The sequence below is a fragment of the Lactuca saligna genome, chromosome 8 (assembly GCF_052625555.1).
Source record: "Lactuca saligna cultivar CGN05327 chromosome 8, ASM5262555v1, whole genome shotgun sequence".
Lineage (NCBI taxonomy): Eukaryota > Viridiplantae > Streptophyta > Magnoliopsida > Asterales > Asteraceae > Lactuca > Lactuca saligna.
In genome coordinates this window covers 119,957,411-119,965,324 of record NC_136424.1, presented here as the reverse complement: position 1 = coordinate 119,965,324, position 7,914 = coordinate 119,957,411, and positions in this window count along the sequence as shown.

The window sequence follows — 7,914 nt, the reverse complement described above, 5'->3', positions numbered from 1 at the left end:
CATAGGATGGTCCATGGATGCTCCATGGTGTATTTGAACCCATGGATCCAAGGAAATGGAAAGCCATGAGAATTAAGGATTTACCCTAATTGTAACACTATATAAAGATCTTATTCTTGACAAAAATCGGCCACTAGAATCACACTAGAAAGTGAAGAAAAGGGCTAGCCGATTTCATGAAGCGTAGAACTCTCTCAAGTTATTCTAAGTGTTTTGATAACTGTGATTCCATTTGAGGCTTCCACACTATTGGGGCTAGGCACTCAAGCTTCATGAAGACTTTCTACATCAAAGAGGTATGTATTCTATCTTGTTACACTCATTGTTTTGTATGCTAGATTAGGATAATACTTTGGATATTCTTATTTGCATGTATAATAGAGAAAACATAGATCCAAGGTATTTAGAGTTGCATGTACACTTAGGAGTGTTAGAATGCTCAAAACCCAACAGCTTCTCCACCCTCAGGGTCTCCAGCACCTCCCTCAAATGTTGCTCATGCTGCTCTTTGTTCTCAGAATAGACCACGATATCATCAATAAAAACGATCACCGAACGATCCAGCATCGGTATACACACCATGTTCATGAAATCCATGAACGTTGTTGGGGCGTTGGTAAGCCCAAACAGCATCACCACAAACTCATAATGCCCATACCAATTCCTGAAAGTCGTCTTCAGTATATCCTCATCCCGAATCCACATCTGATGGTACCCCGACCGAAGATTAATCTTGGAAAACCAAGACGCACCCTACAGCTAATCGAACAAATCATCGATCCTTGGCAGTGGATGACGGCTCTTCACTTTTAGCTTGTTCATCTCTCTGTAATCAATGCACATCCTATGTGATCTATCTTCTTTTTCACGAACAGGATCGGTGCTCCCCACGGGGAACTGCTCAGACATATGAACCCTTGGTCTAGCAGCTCCTAAAGTCGCGTTGATAACTCCTACATCTCGGGCGGTGCCAACCGGTATGGTGCCTTGGCTACTGTATTGGCACCCCGCACTAGATCAATACGAAACTCCACATGCCTCTCCGGAGGCACCCCTGGTAAATCATCGGGAAAACCATCTTGGAACTCTCGTACAATCGGAACGCTGCCCACGTCCCTCGTGGTCTCAACCCTCGTATCGAAGATATATGCCAAAAAATCCCTCACAAACCTGATAAAGTAACCTCCTAGCACTCACAGCTGAACAGAGGGTCGGCCCTGCGTGGCCCTCTCTCTGTGAATAACCAGTTCGAACCTTCACCAGTGGTGCCCGCAGTCGATCATGTCCCCATTGGCCCCCAACCAGTCCATCCCAACAATCACCTTCAGTCCTTGCAACGGTATCGGGACTAGATCCATACAAAACCTCTCCCCAATAACATTCAAAACACATTCCCGATACACCCTTGCAACACTCACAGTGAGGTCATCCGCAATCTCCACCTCAAGCGGGGAATCTAAGATCCCCGGTGCGTCCCAGAACTTCCTGCTAAGTGCAAGAGACACGAACGATCGGGTAGCTCCCGAATCGAACAAAACATGAGCAGACACACCGTTGACCAAAAAGCTCCCTATACATGATCATGATATACACATAATCATTGCAAATAAATATATAAGGAGCAGGTAAATAAATACATACCAGCCATGACGTCTGGATCTCCCCAAGCCTCTTCGGTAGTAAACTGAATCGCACGAATCTTCACCGCAGGAGCATCCGCCTTAGCAGGGCGGACATCTGTAGTCCGTAGTGCGGCGGGTGCAGGCACCGCCACTGCTGATCCCCCTTCCTGCAACCTCGGACAATCGGCACACTTGTGCTCAGTCTGGTTGCACTGAAAACATATCAAGCCCTTATTGGGGTAGTGTGACATCCCCAATTTCACGGCCAGAAAATACCGATTTGTTTATGCTTTGTTTTATAAAATCAGAGTAATCTTTTGATTAAAAGAGTTGCGGAATTTGTTCCCAAAATAAAATATGATAAAATTTATCAAAACATTTCTCAAAGAGAATGTATTTTCATTAAATAATAAAACCATGGGATGTCATGTTCGATACAGACCAAAAGCATAAACAATATAAAATAAATCTTACAACAGTTATTTATGACTACTGATCTATAATCCAAAATCTCTCGTCAAGTCCACCAACTTATACTCTCGTGCCATCACCTGTAATGTATAGAAAACTGAGTGGGTCAGGCTTGGGAGCCTGGTGAGCATATAGGGTTTTCAACCCACAATAATATAATTTTTATATGTAATCAGCAAACAATCAACCCAATTACCCATCCCCATTATCCCCTTAAGGTTTTACCCTATGAACCAACTATCCTTCATTCATTTATTCGTAAGGAATTTGGCACGAATTCCGTTGCTACCAAAGCTTATTTATCAACTACTAAATCCATAGTTATCTGGCGCTAACTCCATAGTCACCAAGGTTCACTTAACAAGGGCTAACTCCATAGTCGCCAAGGCTTACTCAACAAGCGCTAACTCCATAGTCGCCAAAGTTTACTCAACGTGCGCTAACTCCATAGTCGCCAAGGTTTACTCAATAGGCGCTAACTCCATAGTCACCAACTATTCCATCTACCTATGTTCTACCCAACAATTTTGTAGATACAAATACTTACACAATTTAAATCATTTAACACCTGTATAAAACTCCAATTTCCATGCCCATCTCAAATAGACAAATAACATATAAACACATAGCACGTATTCCATAGCAAATACGTCATATTTGTGTGTTAGAAGAAAGTAACTACACACTCACACATATAAACAACAATAAACTTAATACACTCAAACCATACTTGTATTATTATCGTGTTTATGAAAGGTAGTATACACTCACTTGATCAGAAGATGATCGGACAGCACTACGACTTGCAAAAGTAGAAATCCTCAGCAGATCTGGAAGATCTCTACAAAAATCGAACTTCTCGCGGGCAGAGCTTCGGCTCGGAAACCGCACCTCTCGGGATATTCGGGATCTCGGGACTTGCTTCGCGACTCGAGAATAATACCAGGGCTTCGAGGTATTTCTGGCATGCAAATCGAGGCAAAACGGGAGAGAGAATGGAGAAAAATAGCAAAGAAGCCGGCTGCCCTCGCATCCTATTTATAGGAGGCTGGAGCCTCGGAGTACGCGGGGCGTACTGGTCCGAAATCGTCACTGCGTTCGTCATCCGAAGTCCTCGAGTGCGAGTGTCGACATCTTCGCTGTACGCGGGGCGTACTTCGGATCGGACCGCTGACTCCTCTTCGGATAATGTCGGGGTTTAATAATTAATTTTAATTATTAATTATTTAATAAACTTCGGAAATTCATATGTCCTTCATACGAACTCCGTTTTCGACGTTCTTTATATCCACGCGTAGGTGAGACTACGCTCTTCGACTTTCGTTTAGACTCCGTCGGCTAATTTTGACTTTTATTTTTATTATTTATTTTTAATAGGTCGGGACAGAAAATTTCGTTATAAATTCATAACTTCTTCGTCCGACGTCCGTTTTTGCCTAACTTTTCGTCGTTTCGCTTCTAACAACGAGATCTTCGATTCTCGTTTAGATCGCTAAGGCTAAATATCACTCTAACGTAAATTCACTTTTTACGTCATTCAGCGTTGTGCCGATTCTGTCGCGAAACTTTAACAAGTCATAACTTCTTCGTTATAACTCGGATTTTGGCGTTCTTTATATGCACGGAAACCTTGTAACATATACTACAACTTAGTTAGGATTATTCATCCTAAATAATATTCTATCAAAAAGTCATTTTTGACGCTTATTGTCTCTAAATTGATTAGCCCTGATCTACGGGCGTTACAGGTAGTCCCTGCTCATGTGTCCCGACTGACTACAAGTATAACACACCGTGCTCCATCCATAACATGCTCCCCCATGTGATCTCCCACACTTGGCACATCGGTCCCGGACCTACTGGCCTCTACTGGATTAATATGAGGTCTTAGACTTTTTAGCCTGACCTACTGCTGCCTGTTCCTGCTCAAGCTTCTGCTTTGTGCGGAAGTCCAACTCCATTTCCTGCTCACAGGCCTTCTCCCCCATCTCATTCAGGGTTTTACACCATGTAAAGCTCACAAACTCTCGGATGTCATCCCTCTACATGGATTGATATCGTGTCCTCCTCATGTCCTCATCGGTAACGTACTGTGGGATCAACAAAGCTTATTCCCGAAACTTGGCGGTGATCTCCGCCATAGTTTCGGTGGTCTGTTGAAGGTCATGAAACTCTATCAAAAGTTGTTGCACCTTGATGGTTGGCGCAAACGCTAAATCATAACGCTGAAAAAATTCGGCCCATGTCATCTTAGCCACTCCGGATGCTCCCAACTGGCTCGTAACCTCGCCCCACCAATCTCGGGCCCTGTCTCTCAACATGCATGGCATCCGGGAAAGAACTCATACATTGGGCGTTCTTGATATCTGCCAATCGGCATCGACAACAATGGGGTCCCTGACCCTGAAAAATTCTGACGCCCCGCACGCCCTAAACTCCCGAAATGAGGGAGTTTGGGCCCTAACCTGGCCTATAGCAATCTCGGCTATGAATGCCCTGAGCCTCTCCATGATACCCTCCTTGATTGTCCTAAAAATGAATGGGGTGGCGTCAAGGATGCCTCTAGTAACACACATCATCTCATCGATGACATCGGTAGTGTCGCCTGATCCAGCCCTGGATCCAGATCCCGATCCTGATCCCCTGCTCCAAATCGTGTCATCACCATGTTGAACTGAAATCTCATAAATCATAATGATCAGGATACTCATAAAGGGGATCTTCCCACACTCGTACTCCTTGCAATTGTCAGGTCTAACATTAGTTTGGGTACGGGTCATGTGATTTTAGTAGTACGGGCCCAATACTACCTTCCACACCTACCTGTACCCTCCCTGATGCTCTACCTGACAACTTCAATTCGTCCCAACATAAATTACATTCCACAGACTACCAAACCTCTCAAATCCTAGGTTGCCCTAAGATTTTCTCTACTCATACTAATCATATTTGGTTGCCTTTATGCGTGCAAATTATACACAGAAAAGGATCAAATAGACTTTCGAATAACAGTTTCTACCCTAGGACCACAACCAAACAAGGAACAGGAAATAAGGCCAAATCAATCATTCTGAGGCTATAAGCTCCTAACCATATACAATTTTAAAAGCATACACATAGCAAGTTCCATATAATTATCAAATCTCAAACATCAGTATAACATGGCTAACACCTTAGGGAACTACTTACTTGGCTCGGTGATCACGTGTGTTGCACTCTCGCCTTTTCCTTTCTTTAAAAGCTTTTTCATTTCATTTTTGAAAACAATTTTTTTTACCATTCCCTTAGTTTGAGTCCTGACACACCCAAGAGTGTGCCTGAATCCCTCAAACCAAGGCTTTGATACTAACTTGTAACGACCCAAATTTTTAAAAGAAAATTTTCATTTTATATTAATCAAACACATTTCCATAAATCATGAAATCCCAACATAATTGTTTTCAAATCCACGTTCATTACATCTTTATTTAAAACTATTAGAGTGTCCCACAAAATATCGGCGAGAGAGTGTACACCACGCCATCATACCTTGCCCTTTCCCTTGGGCTCAAAAGTACCTGAAACAAATCCACAAATTGTAAGCTAATGCTTAGTGAGTTCCCCAGAGCATACCGCACATACAATCCACATAACACATATGATATTAGATATAAATGCTACACATATCACATAAGCCATGCATACCAACATATAAGGAAGTCCTGGGAACCCTCCAGGGTCTTACTTCAGGTGCCATGGGAACCCCCTCATGGTCTTAGCCCAATTCCTTGGGACCCCCCCCCCCCCCGAGGACTTGACCTAGGATACTAGGGAAGCCCTCCAAAGTCTTACACCTAAGTGCCTCTGGAACCCCCCAAGGTCTTCGCCTAGGATGCCACGGAAACCCTTCACGGTCTTATACCTACGTGCCCCCGGAACCCCCCGAGGTCTTCCACAAGATTCATAGATACAACCAACACATTGCATATCACATAACTTAATAGCACACATGTAACAAATAATGGGATGGCCTTGGTGCCTTCGACCCATTCACATGGTGAGGAGACTCACCTCTCACGAATGCAGAACTGACAAGCTAGAATCAGATATGTCCCACGTGTTGCTCCAACTCAACTGCCTATTAGAAACAAAAGATAGACTTGTCGTAAACCTAAAATTCTCCCAAAGTCAACCGTGGTCATCCTTGGTCAAAACCAAGGTCATCAGTCAAAGTCAACGGTCCATGTTGATTCCAACTCGTCAAGTGAATTTATCGACTCGTCGGGTTCCTTCCTAGTCCAGAAAACCTGATCGAACCCTAGCCAACTCTCCGACTTGTTTCATTAACTCACTGTGTTTGCTTGATATACAGAAAATGGGGAAACCCAACCCGACTCGCCGAGTTGCTAGGGGAACTCACCGAGTCCCCTTTCCCGTTTGCTTGTTGTGATTATACACCAAATATAGGGATTCCAAGGCTTAGATTTGAAGCCCTAAGGTGCCTAGAAGGATAAAAGTCTCCAACTTTACCTTCTAGAACCGTTCCAAATGCTCTAAGGTCCTTAGTAAAGGTTGGAAAGCTCCAAAGCTTTTCCATATGGTCCAAAACTCTAGGGATCTAAAATCCCTCCTTTCCAAAAAGGTTTCTAGTCCTCAAAACGTTCCAAAGGTGGAGACTTTATGGACATGCATGTCCAATACATGTCCCTAGGTCAAAATGGCCAAAAAGAGGGAAATATGCCCTAAAACCCTTGCATCGTGTCCTTACTCAACCAAAGGCTAGATCTATCCCACCTTGGGACCATTTTACCCTGGAGATTCATAAAGTTGCAAACTTTATGAACCCCATGCATGCAATCAACAAAAAAGGTAGGAAATGTAGAGTACTCTCGAGATCTAGCCATAACCTATGATAAAAATCGAGTCTTGAAGACTTACAGCAGTCCACAATAAGGTCAAGCTCAAGGATGGGTGCTTGGTTTGTTGGATCTTCACACTATCTCCTTCTTCTTAAGCTTCAAAACCACACTATTTAACAAAATGGAAGAGAATGGGAATTAGGGTTAACAAAGACGTTCTTAGCGTTTGGGGGTTAATGGGAGGTCAGCCTCAAGGCGCTTAAGGAGATTATATAGGGTGCAAACCCTAAAATTAGGGTTTTTTTCATCACAGCGCCTACTCGCCGAGTCGGCCTTCCGACTCATTAAGTAGATTGTAGATACCGCATCCTTGAAATGCCCTCTACTCGACAAGTTGGACTCCCAACTCGCCGAGTTCACACACACCAACACCCTAGATTTTAAATAAATTAAGTAATACTTGGAACAGGTGTTACAAAAGGTAACTGGATAAATCCCTAGCCCCGGAAACAACCCTACTCAGCCCCTAAACAGAAACAATCCCTTAGATACCAATCAATACTTTAAAACCCATAAAATGTCAAACTTGGCCAAAGTCAAAGTTAACGCTCCGAGTTGACTCAACTCGTCGAGTTATCCTACAACTCGCCGAGTTTCCATTAAGCACATAATCACGATATTTCGATCCAACTCACCATGTTTCCATTTAACTTGTCAAGTTCCTCCTTTTTCAACAGAATCGGGACAACCCCAACCCAACTCGTCCAGTTCGTTGATCAGTCAACCCACTTAATGCATTAAGCCGCTATTCTTCAAACCGAAGCGATATCTTCCAGATCTAGACTAATAATGCATCTAGAAGAGTAAATTTTCCAACTTTACCCATGAAGAACCACCCCAAAGGCATCAAGCTGAAACTGTAATCCAAAAAGGCTTATGTCTCAATCCAAGACCACCATATCTTCAAGATAGAGCTCATAAAC